The sequence below is a fragment of the Dama dama genome, chromosome 20, assembly GCF_033118175.1.
Source record: "Dama dama isolate Ldn47 chromosome 20, ASM3311817v1, whole genome shotgun sequence".
In the NCBI taxonomy this organism is placed as follows: domain Eukaryota; kingdom Metazoa; phylum Chordata; class Mammalia; order Artiodactyla; family Cervidae; genus Dama; species Dama dama.
Genome location: NC_083700.1, coordinates 34,304,452 through 34,320,186, shown reverse-complemented (window position 1 = coordinate 34,320,186; position 15,735 = coordinate 34,304,452). Strand labels below are relative to the sequence as shown.

At 48.6% G+C, this 15,735-nt stretch overlaps 1 pseudogene; it reads right to left on the bottom strand.

Annotated features, from left to right (window-relative positions):
• Nucleotides 1–339: 339 nt before the first annotated feature.
• On the bottom strand, nucleotides 340–6,865 carry LOC133040933 (L-lactate dehydrogenase B chain-like; annotated as a pseudogene).
• Between the last annotated feature and the right edge of the window lie 8,870 nt (nucleotides 6,866–15,735).

Below are 15,735 nucleotides of genomic sequence, written 5' to 3'. Positions count from 1 at the left end.
TTAGGACTGTCCTGCCATGTGACAGCTGAGGAAGTGGCAGCTCGAGCATATGAAGCCACCAGCCATGGCCACAGGTTGGCAGAGGCAGAGGCAGGATTGGAATCCAGACATACCCAAGCTCCCAGCCTCCATCCTTTCTTTCTCTCCTTCCATCTTGCTTTTTATTTTTTATTTTGATAGTTCATACTCCTAGAGCAAGGGCTCCTATTGCAAACATTAAACCACAAGCATGGCCTTTGATTCTTTGAGCCCATATTCACACATCTAGGAAGAGAAAAAGCAAACTGTGATCCATGTACATGGAGGAAAACCAAAGGCTCATGGATAATCACACTGGAGTGTTTTTGTTTCTATTTTTATTTTTATGTTTTGGCCACTTCACGCAGTATGCAGGATCTTAGTTCCCTGACCCAGAATCGAGTTCGTGTTCTCTGCAGTGGAAGCAGAGTCTGAAGTATGGGGCCACCAGGGAATTCCCTCATGTAGGAGTTTTGAAATTTCTTCAGCTGAGAACCCAGAAGCCACAGGCCTTACAGGTCCTTCTGGATGTCCCTCAGTGTATCTGCACTTCTCTTCAGTTGAGCAACCTTATCAGCCTTCAACTTTTGGTTGCTAACACTGGTTAACCCCTGGACATTAAGGACACATGGATGATTGAGGAAGACTTCATTCTAAATGCCATGCATCCTCTTCACCATTGTGACACCAGATGAATCCTGGATAGATTTTTCACCATGGATTCAATGAGATCAGTCACATGTCATCCAACAGACCAGTTGGTTACCCTTTTAGCTTGATGATTTCACAGGCCCTTTCCACTACCACTTTACATACTTCCTTCCAATTTTTACTATTATTGTTCTTTCCCATTTCTGGGCTCAGTTCCCGAACAGAAATGCTGGCCACATATATTCTACTCCAAACAGCTACACTTGAGTCGCCGTGTTCTCCCCAAATCCATCCATGACAGCTGCTGGAATGAACGCCAAATTTTCAACCATAAAATAGTGAAACTTTGACACCCACTTTCAATCACATGGTGCTTGAGTCATCCACTTAGTTTCCAGGTAATATATATGAGGATATCCACTGGGTTGGAAGCCACACTTATGATACAAATGGGACTGTACTTGATGATCGCAGGAATGATGAATTTGAAGAAAACTCCTCCGCACCGGACTGAATTGACTCTCTCTCTCTCACTGGTGGACTCCTGCGGTTATCCCCATAGTCACAGGGTCATCTGTTCTCTGCCACAATTTTAAGTGTCTGAAGAAAGATGTTCCCATGCTGCAGATGCATTTCCAAGCATCCACAAGGGCAAGTTCATCAGCCAGGGACTTTCCCAGAATGCTGATGGCACATGCCATACCTACTTGTCCAACACCCACTGCAATGATTTTTTTGTTTGCGACTGTTGCCTCCTCTCCTGCAGCCATGCAATCAGTTTTTCCTTAAGAGTTGCCCTTGTTCACAGGAGAGAGAAGGCTTGGGAGACAGTGGTAATAGTTGTGCAAAGGACGACTATTGTGCAGTGTTAACTGTGTGCTCAGCCTCCCCTCTTTCTGTTCATCTTGTTCATGAATTCAAGTACCTAGGGGAAGCTAGGACTTCATTCGATGTGTGGTCTCTCTAAGGCTGTTCTCCAGAAGGCAGCACATGAGGGCCATTGCCACACACCAGTTCCACAGGTCAAAACCATGCACACGATGTGCACCTCCTGCAGCCACTGACCCCAGCCTTCCCAGGCAGTGTGGGGCTCATAATCCTCCTTTTATTTTGGTCACTTCCCACAGCTGAGACCATGGTTCTCCTTCTGTGTCAGATAGAAATAAAAATCAAAATAATTAGCTACCACGTATTACTCTGAGCTGGAAGTTTGATTTACAAGCCTTTATTTACTCCTTAAAACCTTATAAGGGCTTTTACAGTTCAGGAAATTGGGTGTCAGAGTAGTTGAGTGACTTACTGTAAGTCACACAAAGCAGGTTCTTTTGGCGACACCCACAGTCACCCTCCACGCTTCCTACAGCTCTGTTACTCATGAGCAGAGGTGGAATTACTGAGAAAATCCTTGATGCCTATGCTCGGGGCCCCCTTACTCACACCTACCCCTTCCAAGCTCTAGAGGTCTAGTCACAGAGCCATGTGTTTTGTGAAATTTGAAAAAATAAGATGTTTTAATGTTTATTTTCCAGAGGGAAGCCTCACTCAGGTTCCATAGAACCTGGACACCCTGTTCATGAGCGTATGCCTTAAACATCTTATCTAAAACTTTGCTTCTGCCTTCTGTCTCCTTTCCCGACTTTATTTGCTCTCCTTGGCACTGTTGCTAACACACCATGTACTTTATGTACTTATCTTATTTACTGCATATCTTAGGCACCACTCGCTAAGTGTTCTGGGGTGAATGAAGGCAGCCATTGTCCTTCCACAAAAGCTGTTCTGTGTAGTAAGTTGTTTTCATGTTATAGACAATTTATAAAGATGGAGGAAATGGCTTGCTCAAAGGCATCCGCCAACAAGTCCAGTCCCCGTTCTCCTGACCTGAGCTACCTTTGGACTTGGCCCTGCCTAGGTTTCCTCTGGCCATGACATCATAACTTACTTATAGACCAGACATCATTTTATTGGTGTTTCATCCTTGACTCGTCTCTCTCTCAACCCTCGTCTCTCTCTCAACCATCTCCCCCTACCCTCCAAGTCCTACCAGCCACCTCCCAAATATCCATCAGACCCAATCACTTCTCCCCACAGTCCCCACCATAGACAGGGTCTTCATCTACCTCCCACTGGTCTCCCTGCCCCCGTGTCTTCCCCTCAGCTTCCAGGGGCTGATCCAATCAAGTCACTCTCCTGCTGGAACTATCCCATGAATTCGTATTTCTTAGAGGTCAGGTTTGAAATCCTCAGCCTGACCCATGAGGCCCACGGTGGTTTTTATTTTTTCCAGTTCCTCAAACTCACCATCTCCTTCCTGACTCAGAGCCCTTGTACATGTTCCACCCACTTTTGGTGCCATAGCAGTCTTCCTCTCTTCCCTCTCCATCTTTCTACTTAATTTCTACTCACCCTTTTGCTCTCAAAGCAGCATCATTTCCTCGGGGCTACCTTCCTTGTCCACCCACACCGGGTGAGAGCCCTTTGAACGGTTTTCACAGCTTCCTGTATATCTCTGCAAAGAACTGATTACAACTGTCATTAAATAACCAACTGTATTCTCTTGCGGGGTTTGATCTGCCCTTGTGGCCCCTCCCTCCATCCTCTTCCCCAGACGTGGTGCGCCTTGCTCACTGCTGTATCCTTGTATTGTTTGTTTCCTATTGGAGTACAGTTGATGGACAATGTTGTGTTAGTTTCATATGTACCACATGTTTTGTTTGTTTGGCTTAAGGCAGGGGTCCCCAACCTCTGGGCTGCAGAGAGGTACCTCCTGTCAGATTAGGGTGGCATTAGATCAGAAATGAAGTACACAATAAATATAATATGCTTGAATCATCCTGAAACCATCCCCCTCATCCCCTCTGATCTGTGGAAAAATTGTCTTCCATGAAACTGGTGTCTGGTGTCAAAAAGTTTGGGGACCGCTGGCTTAAAGGTTAAAGACAAGTGTTCCTCTCTCACATATACGCCTCAAGGTAAGTTTTCCTTATCAGCTGGCAGCAGTGCTCCATGTGGTCCTTTGGGACCCAGGTCCTTTCCTCCAGTGGCTCTGTCATCCTAGGAGTTGTCATCTGCATCGTGGAGGCTGAATCATTGCCACATCTGGGTTGGAGTCAGCAGGAAGGGGAAGAGTTTCCTTGGTCTTGGCTTGGTTCCAGATATCTATTACTGGATAACAAACCACTCTGAAATAGTACTATAAAATATCAGCTATTTCATTATTCTCATTGATTCTGTGGGTCTGTGAGGAATGCCGGGAGTTGGGGCAGAATTCTTGGACCATGGCTTGTGTCTGTACTCTACAATGTCTGGGGCCTCATCTAGGAAGACTCAGATGGCTAGGGGTGACTCAAGTGGTAGGGGTTGAATTGTCTGGGGGTGTCTTCACTCACCTGGTGCTTGGCTAGAAGACGGCTCAGTGGGGCCTGTTCCAGGGCATGTGGCCTCTCTAACTTGGGGTCGTCACAGGAGTTGGACTTCTTTTACTGAGACTTGGGCATCAAGGGTGAGTCTTCCCTCAAGGTAGAAGCTGCCCAGCCTTCTATGCCTTAGTCTCAGCGATCACATGACTTTCCACTTTCCTCTGGGATGAAGACCACCCAGGTTCAAGTGGAGCGGTCATGGACACCCATCACTTGGTAGTTGAGAGTCAAAGAATGTGTGTCATATTTTAAAACCATTATAGCCCGAGGGGCTAATACCAGCTCCGCTCACATTCCCCTGGTGAGAATGTAGTCATACGAGTGCATGCGTGCATGTGTGTGCTCAGTTATGCCTGACTCTTTGCAACCCCACAGACTGTAGCCCACCAGGCTCCTCTGCCCATGGGATTTTCCAGGCAAGAATACTGGAGTGGGTTGCCATTTCCTTCTCCAGAGGACCTTCTTGACCTAGGGATCAAACCCACGTCTCTCGCATCTCCTGCGTTGGCAGGTGGATTCTTTACCAACTGAGCCACCAGGGAAGCCCATGTAGTCATATGGCCCTTTCTAAATGCACGGAGGTGGGAAATACTATCCCCAGAAGGGCAGCCATACTCCCAGCTTGAAGTTCATCATAGTGGAAAAGGGAGAATGGGTTTGGTGGCCTGTTTCCTCTCTGCCACGGTCTGTTCCTCTGGCCACCAAGCGTGTGTGCACCCCTCTTCCCACATGCAATACACATCTCTTCAGGAAAAAAAAAAAAACAAAATTCTAGTGATTGAATCCACTGCTGCCTGTTTATAGAACAAATCACTGATTGGATGTTGGCAGTGCCTCTGTGTTCACTCATCCATTATGGATGGTCCACTTCTTAACCTAGAGCCTCAACATCAGCTAGTTCTAAATGGGAAGGCAAAATCGGTTAGTTGTGGCCTGTTGAATGGAGAGAAATCTGCTTTTACCTTTATCTCAGTGCTTCATTCAATCTATTTACAGAGTGGGAACATCAATAAATGTTCATTGAAAAGAATATCATCTAAAATTAATTCCAGATGGATCAAAGATCAAGTGTAAAAATCAGCCCATAAAATGCTAGGGTTCAAAAAGGGTAAGAGCAGACAGCTTACAGAAGAAAATAAACAAAAGACCAAAAGTGGTATGAAAAAGCATGTTCTCGAGGATGTGGGGAAATAGAAACTCTCACATGTAGTTTGTTGGTGTTTGAGTTGTTCAATTTTAGACGGGAGGTTGGCAATATCTTTCGAGGTGTCAAATGTTCAATATTTTTTACTTAGAAACTCCACTTTCAGGTATTTATGATACAGATATATAGTATTCCCACAAGTGAGCAAAACTATATGTCAAGAATGTTCCGTGTAGGCTTGTTTAGAATAGCTAAGCCTCTGGAAACCACCTAAATACCCTTCCATGGGAAACTATCAAATAAAGTAGAATCTCATGCAGCTGTTAAAAAGAACACAGTAGAATTAGTAGTACTAACACAGAAAAATTCCAAGGAACAGTGATAACTGGAAACAAAAGGCATGTTGGAGAACATTATGCATAGTGTAAGCTCACGTGTATAATGAAAGAAAACAAACTAATGTATTCATTTGTATTAAAAGATACCTGGAAAGATTCATAGAAAGTTTTAACAATGGTTACTTCAAGGGGGAAGTGAGTTTAAGGCTGGGGGAAGCAGGAGAAAGTTTACTTTTGGCTCTGTATCTTCTCCACTACATGGATTATTTTACAACATCCATGCATCACTTCTGTAGGAGAATCAAATTCAGAATAGTGGTTACCTCTAGGGATTCCCTTGTGGCTCAGACAGTAAAGAGTCTGCCTGCAATGCAGGAGACCTGGGTTCGATCCCTGGGTCGGGAAGATCCCCTGGAGAAGGAAATGGCTACCCACTCCAATATTCTTGCCTGGAGAATTCCACGGATAGAGGAGCTGGCAGGCTACAGCCCATGGGGTTGCAGAGTTGAACATGACTGAGCCACTTCACTTCACTTCACTTTTCTAGGGAAGAAGGGAAGGGCATGGTGGAGAGGCCATAGGGCTCTTTAGCTGTATGTATAATGTTATGTTTCTAAAAGAGACTGAAATGGTTAAATCGGTAAATTTTGTGTTAGTATATTGTACCACAGCAAAAAGAGGGAAAAAAATGTGACAATCTCTTACGAACTGGTAAAGCTGGATACTAGGATGCTCATTATATAATCCCTCTGCTTTTTCACATTTTAAAAACATTTCACAACTTTTTTTTTCTAAAAAGATTCACTCAATAAACAAGATAAAATAAAGGGAAAGGAAATCAGAAAAAAGAAGCAAAAGTGACGTCCAGGCAGTAAAAGAAACAGTCTCATGGTGCACACCTTTAATAAGCAGCTCGGTAAATTCAAAGGCAGTCACAGCAGAGACGTGCACACTAGTGTTTCCTGCTCTGAGCTCAGGATGCTGAGACGTCAGGAGCACAAGAGACACGGCTGGCATTGCTCGGAAAAAGGAAATTTGCCACTGCATTGCAGAGACTTAAGAGACTGTCATAGGTGCAGGCAAGAGCTGGCGAGAGTGCGGGCCATGTGAGCTGTCTCCTCTCAACCTACAAAGCAGCGCGGCAGCCCTGCTGTCCTTTCCCAGTTGCCCACCCCCCCCACCGCCCCTTCGCCCACTCCTACCCTGGGGATCTGGGCAAGCAGCGGCCTCTCATGCAGGCGGGCACACTCTTCCTTGCCCTCGGCCCCTGCCCACCCTGCAGGGTCTTAATCTGCTGCACCTGCAGTTCTTTGATTCTTTTTGGTTTCCTTTCTTTTGAAAAAATTGACCACAGTGCTGCTCTGACTCTGATGTTTTGAAAACCCTCTTCCTGTGAGCTTGAAATGCGGGTGATAAAGAAGTAAAGGGCAGAGGGCTGCGGGTTTCACCAGGGGCCTTTGTTCTGGGCACGGAAGCGATATCTCAGGTAGACAGAAGTGGGGTGAGGGCCTGGAGTCTGACTTTGAGGTTCCAAGGGCTGCCCCAGAGGGGCCTGGGCATCCAGGGGCAGGTGGCTGCCCAGGGTGCCCTGTGAGGTGGTGAGCTCCCTCTCCATTGCTGCCAGTGGGCTCAGTCACTCAGTCGTGGCTGACTCTTTACCACTCCACCAGGCCTAGCAGTGGGATAGACGGCTGCCCTTGGTCCAGGTTCCCGCAATCCTTTCCTACACCCTGCTCTTACCTTTGAAAAGAACCTACCACTGCTAGGCTCCTCAGTCCATGGAATTTTCCAGGCAAGAATATTGGAGTGGGTTGTCATTGTCCCACCTAGATGACACGTGTCTAGGGTGCCTTGGAGGATTTCTTCACAGGGAGGTGGACTAGTGCTGCCCAGTTCCCTTCTAGCTGGGCCCATGATTCTGGGCAGGGCTAGGAGGCCTGGCCCTGCTGTCTGTCCCTCCACTGACCTCAGCCATCCAGAGCGCAGACCTGGGCTGTGACTAGCCTGTTGCTGCTTCTCTCCAGAGGGGCCAAGGTGAGACATTGCCCTTCCTACAGCTCCACTGTGTGTGTCTGTGTGTGTGGTTGTGTGTGTGCATGTGCACACCTCAGGGTCCTGCAGAGAGAGAGAGACTGCTTCTGGGTTCCAGTCCTGGCAGGCCTCCACGACCTGCTGAGCAAGCCTCTCACTGGTGTGGTGTTCAGATGTCCAGGGTTTCTGGGCTGGATGTCCAGGGTGTCTGGCTCCTTAGTGGCCTCGATTTTGTGTTCTCATTGCTGACTCTTAGAAACCAAGTGCTGGCAGCCAGTCAATGCACTCGGGGCTCCAAGTTGGAATCCTTAATTTCATCATTGAATTTCAAATTTGGAACAACATAAGCACACTCACTGTCCTTTGTACAGAGAAGGAAATTGAGGCCCAGGAAAGTTGAGGGGCTTTTCCAGAGTTGCTGTCTGGGAAGGGGTGGAGTTGGGACTGGGTCTCCTCTCACTTCCAGGTCTGCTCCCCAACTTCTCCACCCTACTCTGTGATGCCCCGGGATGCTCACTTGTGGAATTGCTTTGATGGGTACCCTTACCCTCTGCTTTGACCAGTGGGGAGCATTGCCAGCTGATGGGAGGCAGAGAGCAGAGGGAATTAAGGCACTTATTCCCCCTAACGTCCCCTGTGGGGTTGCCACAGTCTGGCTGCGGCCCTCAACTGAGACCACAGAGACGCTCAGGCAGCCTCTCCACTCACAACCGCCTGGTCACCTCCCCAGGCCAGCAGGCCTAGCAGTGGGATAGACGGCTGCCCTTGGTCCAGGTTCCCGCAATCCTTTCCTACACCCTGCTCTTACCTTTGAAAAGAATCTCTTTACTGAATGCTCCTCTAATGGTCCAGTTGAAGTATGCTGCCTGTTTCCTGCTAGGATCTTCCTGATCCATACCATCCTTCCAGCTCATCAGCAAGGACCCCTGGGTCTGATGAGTCATCACAGATGGAGGCCCATGGGGGCTGGAGGTGGGCTTTCTAATTCCTGCTCTTCTCTCTGCCTCTGCCCACACCTCACTCCCCTGACTGCCTGCTTTGCCTCCAGCCTCCACCTGTCATTCTTCCCCTGCCAGATGTCTGGGGATGTTTAAGGGATGAGAGTGACAGTTAAGCAACTTTCACCCCTACCCTGTCCAACCATGATACATCCGGGAAGTGATGCTTTGAGGTCTTGGACATCACAGGCCCGTCAAAGAGACCCTGGGTCCTTGGGACAAGGTGTCCTGGAAGCCAGTGCACAGAGATAGGGTGATTTCACATTGCTGGAAGAAACCTCTTCCCCGAGGACTCTCGTTCAGGAAAGCTCACCCACCCACTCACTCACTTGCAATGCAGAGGCGCACTCCCTACCAAGCCCATCCCAGAGGGACCAACACGTCACTTCCTCAAGAAGACTCTCCCTAGCCCTTGGCTGAAGCTAGCTGTCCTATGATGTGTTCCCAGTACATCCCATCCCTCCTCGTTTTGTAACTTTCGTTGCGCCAACCTCACTTGTCCATCGTCTACATCCTCTAGTGCTCCATCCTCTCCCTAAGAGCAGGCCCTGTGTTTGTGCTGCTGACCACTGTACCTCCGGCACGGTGCAGGGCAGACTGTAGGGGTTCAGCAAATTGGTGAATTGAAATGGAAAAGCAACACTGCAATCCACAGCGTGCAGATTACCCCTCTTATCTCTTGGTAGAATCTGAGAGAACAATGACACGCCATGGCAGGCTGAAGACATCAGCCTGAAGAGGCTGGAGGTGGGGCTCTGGCCTGGCTGTGCCTTGTAGTAACTGGAGACTCCGATCAGTCTCTGGGCTTTAGGTTCCTTAGTAAGATGAGATAATACGTATGTTAATGTTTTGGGGGCTTCATAACAAATTATTATAAACTTCACAACTTAAAACAGCACATGTTTGTTATCTACAGTGTCCATGGGTCAGGAGCTGGGTCCTTTATGAGGCTGCAGTCAAGATGCTGGACAGGGGTGCATATATATGCCTGTGGCTGATTCATGTTGATCTATGGCAGAACCCAGCACAATATTGTAAAGCAAATATCTTGCAATAAAAAATTAAAGAAAAAAAAAAAAGATGACAAGCAGGGCTGCATTCCTATCTGGAGACTCCAGTGAGGATGGATTCACTTCCAGGCTCACACAGGTTGTTGGCAAAATTCATCTCCTTATGGTTAAAAAACTGGAATTTTGGTGGCTGTTGGCAGGGGGCTGCTCTCAGCGCTTAGAGGCCACCCACAGTTCCTTGCCATAAGACCTTCTGCATAGGCCCTCCCCGGACAAGGCAGCTTATTTCTTCAGAGTCAGTGAGAGAGGAAGTCTCTAGCACCAGCCTGCTGGTGAGACTGGATTTTTGTAACATGTAATCATAGAAGGGACATCCAATCCCTTTTGCCAATATTGGTTAGATATTGGCATAATGGTTATTCCATTGATTGCCAACAAATCCCAGGTCCTGCCCACACTCAAGGGAAGGGGATTACACAAGGGCACGAACATGAGGATATAGGGATCACCTTAGAATCTGTCTCCTATGACACTAATCTGTCAAAATCCTTGAGTGAGTTAAATGAAATAAAGCACTTCAGCACTTAGTGAAAACTCAGAAAACGCCACGAAAGGCAGCTAGAAGCAGCTGTTTCTTCTTTGGCCTGCTTGGGAATAGGAAATGTTGATTCACAATTGGTCCCCAGGCCCTACTATGCCCATCAAGCTGCTTCAGCCATCTGTAAAATCTGTTTGGCTCTTGAAGGCATTTGAATTTGCCAAATGGCATTAGATAGTATGATCAATAGGTGTTATTGTTATTGTAGCTTAAAGATCTCAGACGATTATAGTGTGTCTTATTAACTTTTCCAACCTCTGGTGCTTAGCTTATTGGGCTTAGGATGTTGAATTCAGTCTGACTGTTTCACAAGTGTTGAGCTACAGCACTTACCAGAACAATTTGGATCTGGAGCTATAGAGACCCAGAGGGCACGAGGTGGTGGGTGGGAGGGAGGGAACCGGAATAGGTTGAGTGGCCAAGTCAGGGAGGACAAGGAGCCACCTGTTGGGCCCTGCTATGGGGAGACCACAGCTCCTGTTGTCATGTTTGCCCACCTGCCTCCACCCCTAGCTTTCTCCCCTTCTTAGTGTTCAACTCCCCTCCCCGCACTACCTCACCCACTCCAAGCAGGGTCTCCTTGGGATCTGGGCGTGGTGGTCCTGCCAGTGTTAATGGGGAAAGAAAAGAGGGATTCCTTTAGAGACATGGACTATCGGGGCTGGGAAAAGCCTTCGTTAGACCCCTGGAAAGGGATCAACAGCCATGTTTAGGATAAGGGAAGAGAACTCATGTCTATTGAGCACCTACTCCTGCCTCTGGGCTCCACACTTTACATATTTCGTTTCCTCTGTTTCAACCTTCAAGGTAAAGAAACAGAAGCCCAGAGAAGGAAAGCGGCTTCCTCTCATCACACAGCCGCTGGGAGGCAGAATTAGAACAGAACCTTGGTATCCTGAGCGGCTGGTACAGGGTTTTCTCTCAATAGCGCTCCCCTCCTGGAGGGGCCTTGGTGTTGTTTGTAGCGCATGCCTGGTGCTGGTGCAGTTCTCTCTATAGAGCCCTGGTTCCCACCTTCAATTCTTCTTCCCGTCTACCTCTGTTTCCAGGACTTTCTCTGCTCGGGGTGCTCCAGACTCCTGCTGACTCGGTAGGTGGCACCTTGCTCAACCTCAGCCTGCCACTGGGGCAGCCCCGCAGCCCATCCAACCCAGAGTGCGGACGTTCTTTCCAGCAGGGGCAGAAGCAGTTGGAAGCTCACACACCTGGGCAGCTGTCACCCAACTTGGATCTGTAGGAGACAACCCAGAGGGGCCATGTCATCATTCCTGGGCAGAGCCATGGTCCCAAGAGCTGGAGTCTCTGCAGAAGGCCCATCTGCAGAGGGTGGAAGGTGGTGGGCGAGGTCACCTGTCCTGGGGCCGGTTAGAATGGAGGTTCACCCACCCTCCTTAGTAGAAAAGTGGAGGCCAGAAGCCCAGAGGCAGCAGGACTGTCAGGGCCTGTGAGAGTCTGAAACACTCCTCGGTCCCTCATCTGGGTGCTTTAGTTCCCTTCTCCACTTTCTCTGAAGGAGAGTGTGTGTGTGTGGGGGGGAGGGTAAGCTCCTTAAAGGCAGGTCTTAAGGGTGGGGAGAGAAAGAGAGCTAGGTACCAATGTTACTTTTGCACTCAAAATAGGTCTGGGGAGAGCTAGGGGAAGACGTCCAGGCTGAGAGAAGCTGGCTATGCCCCTGCAGGGGGGAGCTGCTGGGGCCTGAGCCAGGGGCTGCGCTGGGAGCATTGGGAGCCAGCATGGGGGCTCAGACAGGCTGACACTGCCCCTGAGCCTGGCCTGTTCCGAGAAAACACTCTAGGACCAGTCAGTGACCCAGGGAAGAACATCCTGCAACCTAGTTATACTTCCTTTCAAAAGTTATAGGAGTAGAACCTAGAAAAAGAGAAAGCACACAACATACATCCCCCCCCACACACATACACACATGCAGACACACACACATACACACACGCACACACACACACACACATACACACACGCACACACATACACACGCGCGCACGCGCACACACACACATACACACATGCACACACACACATACACCCCACACACACGCACACCTCTTCCTCACCTACCATGAAATATGGGCTTCAGACCCCTCACTTCCCTGGGCCTGCAGAATCATACGAAGCCCACCTAGTCACACACAACCATCCCCAGACACACACTGTCACACACCATGACTGTCAGCAGCACACAGCCACGTGGTGTCACAGGTCACCAAAGGCGACCATGCATTCACACACCATGACACGCAAGCACATGTGAACACACACACAGTGCACAGTGAGACTTAACCTCATGCACTGATGCTCACCCGTGGTGTGTGATCACATAACTGGGCACTGTGACATGCAGGGATTCTGAATCCGCACGGTCACGCACAGGCTCATACCACCTTATACAGCTACAGACACACTCAGCCACACTCACAGGCGGGTGAGGACACACAGTCGTAGGCAACTGGGCAGAATCACACACTGTCGCCGGCAATCAGAGGAAAGACCCGGCAGGTCCCAAATGTGCTTTGACACAAGCGGCAGGGCAGGGGGCTGGGGGCGCCTTGTTCTCTGAAATGGGAGTCGGCGAGGGCCTGGCTGTGACTGAGTCAGGGACAGAGGAGTCCACTCAACCCTCCAGTTGGCCCATTTTCTGGTCATCCCTCACAGCAGCAGAAACTGGGAAGGAAGTTAGTCGTCTCTGCTTCCCGTCCAGCAGAGCATTCCTGGGTCCTGATGCAGTGTCCGCAGCCTCTTCCCCCACTCCCCTCCAGTCCACTGGGCTCCAGGCAGGAAGTTCGGACCCGGGGGGACTGTGGTGAGTCAGCAAGAAAGGGCTCAGGGAATTGGGCTTGCAGTTGCTGAAGCTTCTGAGCGAGGAATGGCTGCCATTCTTGTGAGGGGCTGTCCATTGGAGGTCACTCCTCCAGGGAAGAGAGGGTTACAGCCTCGGGACTTGGTGGTGATGGCATTTCTCAGCCCACCCTGTGTGTGAAGAAGCAGATGTAAGGGGCCATGCTCCCCCACAGGCTGCGCTCGGACCTCCGTTGCCTGCTGTGGGCTCTGTCTCTGCATGGTCCTCAGCTGGGCTTGGCCCACTTGCAGCGCTGCGGCCCCAGCACTGTACCCTGCTCTCCACCGTCATGGACTCATTTGTTTATTCAACCATTCATGGAGCACTGACAGACATGCAGGATCTGTGCCTTCCAATGGGGAGGGTGACCTAAAAGATGATTCCAGGTCAATGCGGGGACAGAGATGTACTCAGGCTTTTGTGAAAGCTGCTGGGGCTGGCTGCTTGGAGCCCTTGACCTCCAGCCTCTGCAACAGAGACCAGGATGGCTGCTGATGGTGGTGTCCTTCCCTTAGGGTGTTTTTGACCTCTGACCTCTCCCAAACGAGGCAGGTAGCACCCCAGGATGGCTCTTTCAGGAAAGGCATGAGTGTTCCCAAGTGTTAATAATATGGCCCTTTTCATTTTCCCAGGAGTCAGGGAAATACTTTCTCAGATCTGAAGGACAACATTTTAAATGCCACATCCAAAGGAAATTTTTGTAAAATGACTTCCTGCCTCCTGCAACTCAGAAGAGTCCCCACAAACATTCTCCTTGCTGCCTCAGGGTTATATCACAAACTTCCGTTCATACCAGACCAGATATAGTGGTCCTTTCTTGGATTCAGAGGAGGTGGTCAAAAATACTCACGGAAGAAACAAACACACACACTAATGAGCCCAGACCTCTGGGCAGAAAGATTGGAAAGAGGCAGCAAAATTTCCAAAGACTTCTAGATATGGGTATGGGGCTTAGCGGGTGGTGGACGCTGCAGGGGTCTTTCTTTTGCTCCCTGAACTCTTCTCAAGAGGAGCCTGACTCTACGTGCCCTCCTTTCTTCTTCACTGCAGAGCTCAGCTGCTTCCCCTGCTCTGGGTACCACATTGCATCCTCCCAGCATTGTCCGAAGACTGCGTCCCCAGCCTCATCTCATCCCCCATTCCTGGCTGTCCCTGAGCTTAAAGACAAGCATCAGCCAAGTTCCTTTTAACCCCTTCTAATCACTCCATGGAAATGAGAACAGCAGAGAAGTTATGAAAGTTCTGGAATCTCACAGAGTTCTTACATCTCAACTCTCCATTTGAAAAAAAGAAAATTCACTCCTGCCTTGCATGTATAATGCAATTTTTAAAACTCCAGATAGGTAAAGTACTTAAATATAAAAAAGAAACCACAGACGTCATGAAGAAAGCCACGATTGACTTTTTATTGTGTGTTATTTTAGGGGAAGTGAGACCTTTTAGGTAGAAAACCAGAAAAGCCTGATATACTGAACCACACAAAATTTGTTAAGTTCTGACAACAAAAGCTCTCTATAAAAAGTCAAAACACAAAGGACAAGCTGGAGAAAATATCTGCAACAGATTAAACAAAGGGCTTATATCCCTAATTTACAAAGAGCTTTCACAAATCAACAGCAGAAAGACAACTCAATAAAAAAATGAACAAAGGCCACAAGCAGGTAATCCATAGAAGAAGAATTATAATTAGCTAATAAATGTGTGCAAAGATGTTCACTCTACCTTGCAGTTTTAAAAAATCAAATTAACTCTTTGTGTGTGTTAGTCACTCAGTTGTGTCTGACTCTTTGCGACCCCATGGACTGTAGCCCGCCAGGCTCCTCTGTCCGTGGAATTCTCCAGGCAAGAATACTGGAGTGGGTAGCCATTTCCTCCTCCAAAGGATCTTCCTTACCCAGGGATCGAACCCAGATCTCTTGCATTGCAGGTGGATTCTTTTCCACTGAGCCACCAGGGAAGCCCCACTGGTATAGCCAACATTAGAAAGATGGGTAATATTTAGTATGTATTAACACTAACAAGAAGAGGGTTGATGGATCTTTCTATAGACAGTATTGTTGGAAGGAGAAACGGGTAAAACCTTTGTGGAGGGTAATTTAGCAATGTCTATTAAAGTTTGAATATGCAAGCCCTTGGTCCCAACAGTTCTATTTCTAGGAATTTATCCTTACATTAAGGTATATGCTCACATATCAGGATGCTTATGGTGCATTTTAGGGGAGGTGGTATGAATTTGCTCCTCATACACTTGTGCTTGTGCTCTACCCCCTTGGGATTCTATAGGCACCAGGGTGGGGGGTTTATACAGTCCAGAAAACCCACTTGCTTTTCCCTAAGTAGGACCACCCATTCATCCTTAAACATATTCATGAACCCCTGTTGGTTACCCCATCAGTGTGGTTTCTGTAGTGTAGTGGTTACCATGTTCGCCTAACACGGGGAAGATCCCCGGTTGGAAACCAGGCGGAAACAAATTCACTTTTAGCTCATTTCTCGTTAGTATAGTGGTGAGTATCCTCGCCTGTCACGCAGGAGACCGGGGTTCGATTCCCCGACGGGGAGGAGTACACAACGTGTTGGGCTTCCCTGGTGGCTCAGAGGTTAAAGCGTCTGCCTGCAATGCGGGAGACCCGGGTTCGATCCCTGAGTTGGGAAGATCCCCTGGAGAAGGAAATGGCAA